Source organism: Emydura macquarii, unplaced genomic scaffold (assembly GCF_026122565.2).
Source record: "Emydura macquarii macquarii isolate MOO-44397 ecotype Brisbane River unplaced genomic scaffold, CSIRO-AGI_Emac_v2 contig_587, whole genome shotgun sequence".
NCBI lineage: Eukaryota > Metazoa > Chordata > Testudines > Chelidae > Emydura > Emydura macquarii.
Genome location: NW_027130724.1, coordinates 3,733,896 through 3,746,110, shown reverse-complemented (window position 1 = coordinate 3,746,110; position 12,215 = coordinate 3,733,896).

Genomic DNA, 12,215 nt, shown 5'->3' with positions numbered 1-12,215 from the left:
AGCACACTCATTTGTAGAACTTAAAAACAAACAGTAAATATGCACAGCCATAGGGAAGGAAGGACAGGTTTGTAGTTAAGGCACTGGGCTAGGACTCAGGAGATTTGAGTGAAGTAGCAGAGCCAAGGGCAGATTTCCCAAATGAGTTTAGACAAGCTACTTACTTAATTTCTCTCTGCCTCAATTTTTTATACTTCCCTCATCTTATGACAGCTAGCTAATTTATGAGGCTTTCAGATACCATGATGACAAGCACCACAAAAAAGTCTTTAGATGATGTAATAATCCTAACATTTGCTTCTACTTGTATCTTTCCAATTGATAAATAGAAGTGGCTTTTTGGAGACTGGAGTTCACTTGCAGTACATTGATCAGCTTCATACTCATTCTGCAATGACATGGACAGCACAGACAGGAACTAGGCTCTATTATTACTCTCTGGGTTGTGTTCAGCCCTTGGGCACCATTCTGTGCACTCCTGCAATATTGGATGGAGCTCTTACTGGGAATTTTGTCCTGTACAGAAACCCTATAACTGGAGTTAATTGGCATGCACTCACATGCGTGTGCACACCTCTCCTTCCCCCCAATAGGTTAGACACTTTAACCATCCCTTTCAAACTATATTCCCTGCCTTCCCTTATTAAAGAACTTGTTTAAAAACTGATAGTGAGAAAAGAGAAAAACCTCGTAAGTTCTCCAACTCATGTGGAGTCTTTAAATCAAGGTGGGATCTCTTTCTAAAAGAGATGTTCAAGTTCAATGAGCAGTTGTTGGGCTTGAAAGTCTATGCAAGAGTTCAGATTAGATTATCACAGTGGTCCCTGCTAGTCTTAAATCTATCAAGGTATAGTCTAGTTATCCCAACTTGTTTATTCACAGACTGCTGTGACTACTACAAGCTACTGGGTTTTCACTAAGGCCTGTCTATCTTACTAGTGTTAGCCTTGTTCAGATAGGATTACGAAGAGATCGGTTATGTTTAGTGCCACTAACTAGCCAGCACAGAACAGGACAAATTATGTCCAGCACTGTGTCAGCCATTCATGATTAAACCCCCTGGGTTGCTGAAACATGATGTCTTTATGTACACTGACCAGGCAGTACCAGGCCAGCTAATACGAGTCTTACCAATAACATTTTCTAATATACAGAAGCCCTAAAGTTAACTGTGCTCTGAAAAGTTGGGAGTTCAGTACTCTTTTATTTAACTTGCAAACAAATTCGCAATAATGAAATACTTACCAGCTGGGCTGAAAGTGTAAAACAATAGCACAAGAGGCTTTGCTTAAATTCATGCTGAAAATTTAACAAAATGAAACTGAATTAACATTGTCTTGAGCTGTAGGCCTTTCCCAGTCCTGATCTGTGCAACTCAGGCTGTTAACTGTACTTTTTCTAACTAGCAATAGCAGTTTGACCATGGGGCTTCCTCCAGGAATGATCTAGTAAATGAAAGCATTAAGTTAATAATGACTTGAGTGCATCAGGTCATTATGGAGAAAGCCTACAGCACCAAACATCGCTAACTTGATTTTTTTATTGTCAGGGTGGCTTTAAGAAAACCCACTTTGGTTCCAATCAGTATTAAGTGCGGCCTTGACAAATGGCTGTTCTTCTCCACTAAGCATAATTTCAAGAGGCAAAGGTAATTAAAATTTACTGTTGAGTAATTGTTTGTTTGCAAAACAAAACCATCCCCATCATCCTCGAGGGATTATTGAGTTATCCCAACCAAGTTACTGCTGAAGGAGAGTCACATCATACACTGTGATGGGCATGAGAAATGTGATTAGGGTCGGGGGGGGGGGGGGGGGGGGGAAGAATCACAAGGTCAATTACAAAAAGTAACTTCTCAAGATGCATAAGATCAGGGCTTGAGGGTTAGAGCAAAGCCCTGGAGGGCAGGTGACAGGGTTCCAATCCTATTTTAGGGCCCAGACTCAAAGTTGATTTCAATGCAAAGAGTTCTGCCCATCATTTAGTCACCTGTCATGTAAGCAGTACAATTTAGAACTCTTCTGCCCCCTCCCGCTCAAAAACACCTTCCTGGTAGACAAAGCCCACCCTGCACCACCTCAGCCCTCTCCACTCATGCCTACTTATCTAGATAGTCTGAATTAGTTGTCCTTATGGGCAAGCTGCATAGTCTGTTTCAGATCTTATCATTCCAAAGGAAAGTGACCCTTATAGAAAATTCTCTGCCAGTGGTGCCCTCCCTACTGTTTTAAGTATTTTACAACTTCCCATCTTCCCACTCTCCAAAATCCCCTCCTTGGCTGAAATTTCTAATGCTTCTTCTAAACCCTGTAGTTTTTTTATTATTAAAGGAAATTTGCATTAGCCAAGCATGAAGAAATGTGGCTTTAGGCCCCAATCCTCCAATGATCTCTCTCTGGAAGGAACTCCATGGAGCTCAGCTGAAGTTAACAGGGGGTCTAATCTGCATCCTGAGCTAGCTCAGGAAGTTACACTGACCACATCTTTCTCCTGTGCTTTAAAAAAAGGCGGTTACTCACCTTGTAACTGTTGTTCTTCGAGAGGTGTTGCTCATGTCCATTACATTGTAGGTGGGCACACACCCCCTTGCATGGCTACTGGAACTTTTTCCCCCTTAACAGTTGCTGTAGGGCCAGTTTCAGTGCCCCCTGGAGTCCCGCGCACATGGTGTGGTATATTAGGTGCTGCCAGCCCTATACCCCCTCAGTTCCTTCTTGCCATCAACTCTGACAGTGGGGACGGGGGTCAGGTCATGGAATGGACAGGAGCAATACATTTCGAAGAACAGTTTCAAGGTGAGTAACGGTCTTTTCTTCTTCGATTCCATTGTAGGTGACTCGCAATCAGTACCTTGGAGGCGGGTTCGGAGTTTATAGGTCAGTTGAGCGCGGCACCGCTTTGCTGAAGCTGGCGTCATCCCTTGCCTGCTAACCGATGGCGTAGTGGGACGTAAAGGTGTGCACTGACGGCCACGTAGCAGCATTGCACATGTCCTGAATAGGCACTCATGCTAAGAACGCCGCAGAAGAAGCCTGCGTTCTAGTCGAGTAAGCTGGGACGTTGCCCGGGAGGGGAACCTTTGCCTGCTCGTAGCAGAAGCGTATACAGGAAGTTATCCAGGAAGGATCTGCTGCGATGAGACAGGTAAGCCTTCATCCTATCAGTCACTGTGACGAACAGCTCCGTGGACTTACAAAATGGTTTGTCCTTTGTATGTATAAGGCCAGGGCTCTGCATACATCCAATGTGTGCCTTTTCCATTCCTCGTCTGAAGTGTATGGCTTTGGGAAGAATACCTGCCAGAAGATGTCCTGGCTGGTATGGAATTGCGACACCACCTCGGGCAGGAAGGCCAGATGAGGCCTCAGCTGGACCTTGTCCTTATAAAAAAAAAATCATGTAAGGTGGCTCCGAGGTAAGTGCCTTGATCTCAGACACCCTCCTAGCTGAGGTGATGGCCACTAGGAAGGCCACCTTCCATGATAATAGCAGAAGGGAGCAGATAGCCAAAGGCTCAAATGGTGCCCCCGTGAACCTAGAGAGGACTAAATTTAGGTCCCAAGGGGTTAACGGATCTCTGACCTTGGGGTAGAATCTGTCTATACCCTTCAGGAACCTAGCTGCCATGGCGTTAAAAAATTGACCCCCCCCCCCCCTGTGAATCAGGGGGTGGAAGGCTGAGATGGCGGCCAGATGAACCTTCAATGATGCAGTAGCTAGGACCTGAACTATCTTGCCTCTCAGGAAAGGAAGAAACACTCCACATGCCAAACGGATCATCCTGAGCTCCCTAATGTTTATGTGCAGTTCCTGGTCCTACCTCAACTAGGTCCCTTGGGTGCTGTGGCCAGAGCTAATATGTTCCCTCCACCCCAAATCCAAAGCGTCCGAAACCAGAATCATTGAGGGCCCCATGTGTGAAAAGGGCATCCCCTCCATTACCACCCAGGGGCCCAACCACCAACCCAGGGAGGCTAGGACTGCGGGGGCACCATAACCACCCTGTCCACACAGTGCCTGCTCGGGGCATATGCAGAGGCCAGCCATAGCTGGAGCGGCCTGAGTTTCAGACATGCATGATGGAGCACGTAGTAGCATGCTGCTATGGCCAGCAACTGCAGGCAAGTTCGTGCCTTCGTAAGGGGAGAGGCCCATAGGTTCCTGATCAGGCTGGACATGGCCTCGAACCAAGCCTGTGGCAGAAATGCTCTGGCCCGCTTCAAGTCGAGAACGGCCCCGATACATTCTATTCTCTTTACTGGCACCAGAGTGGATTTTTGTTCGTTCACTAGCAGGCCCAGACGGTGACAGGTGGCCCACACTAAGCCCAGACTGGTTTGAACTGGGCCCGCAACCTGCCTCTGATTAACCAAGCGTCGAGATACGGATAAATCTGCATCCCTTAGCACCTGAGATATGCGGACACCACTGCCATGCATTTTGTAAATACTCTTGGGGCAGATGACAGGCCAAAGGGGAGAGCCATAAACTGGTAGTGGAAGCCCCCCACCACAAACCGGAGGAAGCACCTGTGTCCTGGAAATATCGATATATGAAAATATGCGTCCTTCAGATCAAGGGCGGCATACCAGTCTCCTGAAGCCAATGAGGGGATGATGGAGGCTAGAGAGACCATGCAGAACTTCAGCCTTTTGGTGTATCTGTTTAGGTCCCACAGGTCCAAAATGGGCCTGAGGCCCCTTTTCACCTTGGGAATGAGGAAATAGCAGGAATAGAAAACTCTTCCTCTCATGTCCAGTGGCACCTCCTCCACAGCTCCCCGTATAAGAAGGTTCTCTATCTCCTGCACACGAAAAGTTGCTCGTGAGAGGGGTCCCTGAAGAGGGAAGGGGACAGGAAAGTGTGTGGAGGGGAGGAAGAAAATTGCAGGGTATAATCCACTGCAATGGTGCCCAGGACCCAGCAGTCCAATGTTATATAGGCCCATATCAGGAGGAAGGGGGCAAGTCGGGTCAGGAAGAGCGGGGACGTAGGATCCTGGCGCGAGACTGGAATGCTGTCCTCGGATGCACTATCAAAACGACTGGCGCTGTCCACCCAAGCACGGGGAGGGAGCCGGCTGGTTAGCCAAGGAAGAAGGTGGGGGCTGGCCGGTGCCACCTAAGACTCCTGTTTTTATCCCTCATTCTGTAGGTCCCAAAGCGCTGCGCCTGGAACCTAGGCTGCTGCTGCTGCAGGCGGAACTTCCTTCTCGCAGCCTGGGGTGTGTAAAGGTCTAACGAGCGCAATGTGGCCCTCAAGTCCTTCAGCCCATGGAGCCTGGTGTCTGCTCCAAGAAGAGTGCACTTCCATCAAACGGCAGGTCCTGTATGGACTGTTGCACCTCCTGGGGCAGACCAGATGACTGCCTCCAAGAGCACTGGCACATGGAGATTGCAGAGGCCATGGACCTTGCAGCTGAGTCAGCCGCATCTGAGGCTGCCTGTAAGGCTGCTCTGGCCACTGTATTGCCTTTCTCCAATATGGTGGAGAAGTCCGATGCCTGCTCCAGGGGCAGGGCCTCCCCAAAATGTTTGAGGGAGTCCCAGAGGTTATAATTATACCTCCCTAACAGTGCCTGCTGGCTGGCAATGCGGAATTGCAGGCTGACAGTGGAATAAGTTTTCCTCCCAAACATGTCCAACTTTTTGTTGTCTTTATTTTTGGGGGTTGAGCCGGGCTGCCCCTGCCTGCCCCATTCATTGATGGCTGCCACTACCAGGGAGCTCGGAGTGGGATGCGTGGATAAGCATTGAAACTCCTTTGCGGGGACATAATACCTCTCCTCTGCCCTCTTCGAGGTTGGAGGCAGAGAGGTTGGCATTTGTCACAGACCCTAAGCCAATTTAAGGACCCCATCATTTACTGGCAGGGTGACCCGGGCCGGTGCTGCCTCTGCTAGGACATTGAAGAGATTATCAGACTGCTCCTGTAGCTCCTCCTTTTCCAAACCCAGATTTGAGGTCACCCTCTTAAGAAGCTCCTGATGATCTTGAAAATCATCCAAGGAAGCCAACGGTCCCACAACAACTGCCTAATCCGGGGAGGAGGAGGAGGACTGTCCCGGGGCTGGAGGAGGTGGCACTTCCCCTGGGTGTGGGGGGACCTTTGTGGATGTCCCCTCCAGTGGATCGGATTTTGCCCCCAAAGCAGAGCTGTGGCCTCCACTGGGAGTGCCAGGGCTGTAGATTGTGTGGGTGACCAAGAGCAGTATTGTGCCAATGCTGCTGGGCTCCTCCGGTACCAGTGTTTTGTCTCTGGTGACCATCTCGGTGACGGAGAGCGTGCCCTCAGGGATCGATGCTCGAGGGTGGCAATCTTCTCTGCGGTGACCTGACCCGTGAAGAAGCATGTCGGGGCTCTAGAGAACGGTGTGGCCACTGGGAGGGGGTCCCAGCGGGGGTTTCCCCTTCAACGCCGGCACCCTCCCCTTTGCCTGCTCTGTCTGGGGCATTGGAGTTGGAGGTAAGGGCAGGGCCATCAGGTCGCTTGCTGCTTGAAATGCTTCCAGCGTTGAAGGCATCACAAACTGCAGAGGCCCTCTTCCGCTCCCTGGAGTCGGAGGGTGCCCTCTGGCAGGGTTCAGAGCCCTAGGTGAGGCCTGTTCCTGCAGGGACTGCTCAGCTTGCTGGATCTGTGCTGCTCTGACACTCGACCGCGTATCCTTGGCCTTCTTTTACGCGGGGGAGCGGTCCCTCTCCGAGCACTGTTTCTTATGCTTTTTCTTCGACGGCGAAGAGGAAGCTCGGTGCCGCTGTGGTTCCGGTGTCGGAGGAGCACTTTGCACCGACACAGTGCTTGGTACCCAGAGGGAGCGGGACGGCTCTGAATCCGGTCTCAGAGCCATCTCCATCAATAAGGCCTTCAGACGAATTTCCTGCTCCTTTGGAGTCTGCGGTCAGAACACCTTACAGATCCAACACTTGTCCTTCCTGTGCAACTCCCCAAGGCACTTCAGACAACTGTTGTGGGGGTCACTAAGCAGGAAGGGTTTTCCACAGGACTTGCAAGAGTTGAAGCCCAGAGATCGGAGCATGCCCCGCTTCCGGGTGGAGGTCCCTAAGGGGACTACATTACCGACTAAACTATTTACGCTATCAACTAACAAACAACTACTTAAGGGAAACACTTAACACTAAATTGCTAAGAGGCACTAGCAGATGCAGCAAACTGGAACTGTGTCTGGCAACTGTCAGTGGTGGAGAGAAGGAACTGAGGGGGAGTAGGGCCGGTAGCGCCTAACATACCATGCCATATGTGCAGGACTCCAGGGGGCACCATAGTCGGATCTATGGGAACTGCTAAGGGTTAAAAAATTCCGGTAACCGTGCCTGGGGGTGCGCACACACCTACAATGGAATCGACATGAACAAGCATTCAAAGAAGAATATAGTATTCAGATGATCCAATGGCTGGTTTTTGAGCTATGTCCAAATATGAATCCATCCCAACAGCTAGGGAAAATACAAGAGGTAAGATATTAGAAGAGGAATACTCTGACGCCCAGAGAATATTGTCTCCATCTCTAGGTATACTATTCATAACTGAAGCCAGGTATCATGTTGCTATATTAATATGTGGTATTGATTTGTTCCTAATGCAGTGAAATGCCCCTGTAATGAACTATGCTGTGCCCCTAATGATTTAATATCAAGAGATGTTACGTGCCTTGCTCATAACTGGGGAACTGCAGCTCCAGAAATAGCAAACCACATAATAAAATGTTATGGAGGATCCTGGATTTCAATATAAAAAGGACTCAGCTGTGCTAAAGGGCTTACTGGAAACAAATGCATACGTAAGAGTTGCATTAAAGTCATGTCAGTGACCAAATTACACCAGCACTGGGAGATGTTACTTCAGGAAGTGACTGAGCCCTGGGTCCCTGAGACACTTGTAGACAGATACTGTACAGATGGGATTAATCCCATGGCGTGTGACCGGGGCCAGATGACAAGAAAGCAGCTGGGTTGCCCAGCTTCTGACTAGCGAGGTTTGGAGTTCAGAGGCAGACTGCTGTAACTGGAAAGAACTCATAAAAAGAGACCCAGAATTTAAGATGCAGCATGGGTTGTGAATAGATCAAAGAGGCAGCATGCCTGCATTCTAAATTGGGCTCTGCCACAGATTCATAATGTTGCCTTGGTCATGGCACTTTACCTACCTCTGCCTCAGCTTTCCCTATTTATGGAGAGATTAAATCTATTTACCTCCCTCCCTCACCAGATTTGTTATTCCGTGTTTATGTGAGGCCAGATTTCCAAGGGCTCACCACCTCCAATTTGGACCTGACATCTCAAGAGATCTCAGCTCCCGTTTAGGCACATAAATAAAGGCCAGATGTTCAATAGCATTCAGTGCTCATGAGCTCCCATTGTGATGCTCATGGCCAGATTGTCAAGAAAGTGAAGCCCCCAATGAACTTTACTTTTGAGAAAAGCTGTGTTCTGAAGCATGCTAAAATATTACTATTAAAAGTTACTCGGTTACACACACCAGAAGGTCTAAGAACTGCTTCTGCTTTAATAATTCCGTTCCAGGTGTTGCCTCACTTTAAGGGTCTCATTTTACACAGCAATAGTCCACACATTCATTTAGTCTGCTATGGTTTCTGTATGCAGCGCTCTTTTCATAAAATAGGGTGAGGAAGAAAGCATGGACTTATACACGAGAAACATTTATGAGTACAGATTGAGAACAACGGGGGAGTCAGCAGTGAAGTTCTGTACAGCGGGAACGGGGGAAAAAAAAGGGGAAGAGAATTAATAGTTGGCATCTTCCTATAAAGTGGGAAGAAGCTAAAGATGAACCACATATTTAATGTATGACCTGCCCTCAACACATGCTGCTCACAAGAGGTGTTAATTACCAGGATATCTACCAACTAACGTGCACAAGACTTGCAACTGCTGAGCCAATACATTCCCTATTTTAAAGAGTTAGGAAGTGAGGCACTAGGGGATTTAGGGCCTGATCTAAAGCTTGCTGATGTCAGTGGGAATTTTTCCTTGGACTTCACTGGCCTTTGGATCCAGCCCTTAGCAGTGATCACTAGCATAGAGGATGTCCATAGAGCTCTGCCCGAAACACGAACAGCCCTCTCCTCACTCTGCCAATGTGTTTCAAGCAAGGGTCACTGATCTCTGGCAAGCTCTGCTCTCCCACTTGTCCATTTCACTCACTTGTTGCGAACAAGTGCATTTTCAAGTCCTGCTAATATAGTAAAGGAATCAATATGTCAGCCCCTTATGAGAGAACAACACGATGAGTGATAAGCAACTCAGGCTCATAAAGAACAGATTGTACCAGACAAACCTGATTACATCCTTTGACAAAATTGCAGATTTAGCTGACAAAGGGAATGAAGAGAATTTAATATAGCTAGATGCAGACAGGCTTTAGGCAGAGTCCCTTGTGGAAAAATAGCAGATTGGGAGTAGGTGTCTTCTGATTAGAAGACATCGGCAAGTTTCCCATTATCAAAGTACCGCAGAGAGAAATAGTCATATAAATAAACAAGTTACTAAGACAATCCAAGTACGACTTTCAACACTTCTGCAGGAGGGGGTGGCTACAAAATCATCACATAGATTCAGCCACAATCCTGGGAAATAGCTGAACCAGGGAGGAAAGTTTCTATACCACCTTTTCTCTACAGAGGGGGCTTCGTGGCACTTACCTTATACAAGAGATGTTTAAAGAGACCCTGGAAAGATCCACTTCTTCCCCTGTCCTGCTCTTGGAGTGGAAAACAGAATTAGCACCTATCCAGAGAATAATAAGATCATCCTCCCAAGGAAAGGCAACACATATTCATTCTCCCCCATTTCAAGAAAGCGCCACAGGACATTATCACAGCAGAAAAACCCCTCCGTGGTCCCATTCCACTGGAAGTTCTAATTGCACAGGTTGCTTGTGTCACCTCATTCCCCCTCTCCCGTTCCCTTTCCTACATTCCCTCTTTTTCTCCCTCCTTGCTGCTCCTTTCACACACACAGAAATAAGGTGTCAGTTGATTATCATTCACCTATACTCCCCTCTGCTTCTTCTCTCTAGACTTCTCCCAGCCAAAGGCCCTGATCTTGGCAACAAGTTCAATGTAAGCAGGCTCTTACCCCAGCATGGAGCTCATTAGAGCATATGGGTGCCCTCCAGAGGAGAAACTTCCTGTTAGGGAGGGTCCTGAACACAAACTAATCACCTGAATGTGCCACACCTGGAATATTATTCACGTTAGCCCATTTTCAAGCAGATGAACAGGGAGATCTCTCCTTTCCTTTCATGCCCCAGAGAGAATCAGTCTGCCTTTGTATAACAGGAAAGCAGTTCAGAGGAATTAACTTAGACCACAAGCTGTTTGGGATACTGCTCTACCAGCAGTATTCCTGAGGAAGCAATGAGTCTCAGGTGCCAGTGAAATTTTTTTCTTTAACAATTGCATCTGCAACATAATGGATGAATATAGATTCAGCATCTTCCTCAGAAAAATTCCAAACTGTTGCCACTTTCTCTCTAGCCTACTTCTTGTTAGATGCTGACAGAACCTACAAGAGGACCCTGTGCTACAATATGTGCGTACAGCACCTAGCACAACTGTCTCAGCTGAGGACCAGTGCTAGTGCAATAGAAAGAGGAGCGCTTTCCAAGAGTGTGGAGAATGCAGTTTATCTGTGTTCATATACAAATTCCAGAAGCCTTCTGTCTATAAAACAAATAGAATTGAGTTAACTCAAAGCAAAGCTGTATTTGCCACAGAACAAAAATTGAAATAGTTGCTGAAACTAGCACTCAGAGGTAGATTTGTTTTCCTGATTGAAATCCATGTAATAGAAATGCTGTTGAAGCATTTTCATGGATACATAACTGCTTCTAAGCAATAATTTTTATTATTATTATTATTATTTATATTACAGGAGCACTTTCAGGTCCCAAGACAGAAAGTAGTTGTGCTAGGCACTGTGCATAAACACAGCAAGAGAAACCTTACAAGCTAAAGAGACAAGACAAAGGAAATGTTCTTAGCCCTGTTTGTACACGTGGGACAGAGAGGCACAGAGACATTAGTGACCAGATTTTTCAAAAGTGCTCAGCTGCATCTGCAAGTGGGGCCAAGATTTTCAGATGACCTCAGCTCTCATTTAGGCCTCCAAACCCAGATATTCCCAAGGTGCTGCACCCTCTTCAGCTCCACTGACAACAGTGTTGAGCACAGCTGAACTTCTGGCCCCTTTTTCTAGGTGCAGAAAGAGGCACGGAACTCTTTTGAAAATCTGGCTGCACATTACCTGTCCAAATCTGTGGCAGAGCTGGGAAATGAATTCAAATCAGCTGAGTCCCAGGCCAGTGCTTTAACTAGCTTCACAGGGGAGATTTGTATTTAAAAAAATCAAGCTCCATTCTATTTGATTCAGGGTTGTATGATTCTTGAATCTGGATAAATCACTGAAATGTTCCTTTTGAGAATATTGTTACATGTATATAGACCTGACAGACCATAAACAAATTAACCCTTCACTGAACCCTGTCAGCATAGGTATTAAACAAAGGAAGTACTAAATCAGTCTTGGGATGGATATTATGTAAAACCTTCATGAATGGCCTGGGGGGAGGGGGAAATAAATTACACTTTTGATCACATTTGCAGATCAAACAAAACTAGAAGGGACTGAAAAAACACAGGAGGAGAAATGGAAATTACAGAGTGACAAGGAGATCTTAGAAAGATGGGCAAGTCTAAATGCAGTGACGAGGTTTGAGTCAGCAAAATGTAAAATAATATGTGACAATGCCCTGCAGAAGCGCATATAATAGAAGACTGCTGCCTAAAGAGGAGTAATGTGGAAAATGAATGGGAGTGAGGTAGCTTGCAATGTGACACAGATGAACTTCAGCGGTATACAAACAGGGTCGGTACCTGAAAGAATAGGGAGGTAAGAATGGCTCTTTTTACAACTTTGATTTTACTTGTACTGCAGTAGTGTCTAGAGGCCTCAGTGCGCTAGGTGCTGTACATACACATAACAGACAGACACTAGAATGCTAAATAGACAAGACAGGCAAAAGGAAGAAATGAGGAAGTATTCAAATCCCCATTTTACAGATGGGGAAATTGAAGTAACTGGAAATAAAGTGACTCATCTGAGGTCACACAGGGAGTCTGTGGCAGAGCCAGGAACTGATCCCGATCGCCTGAGTCCCAGTTCAGTCCTAATCCT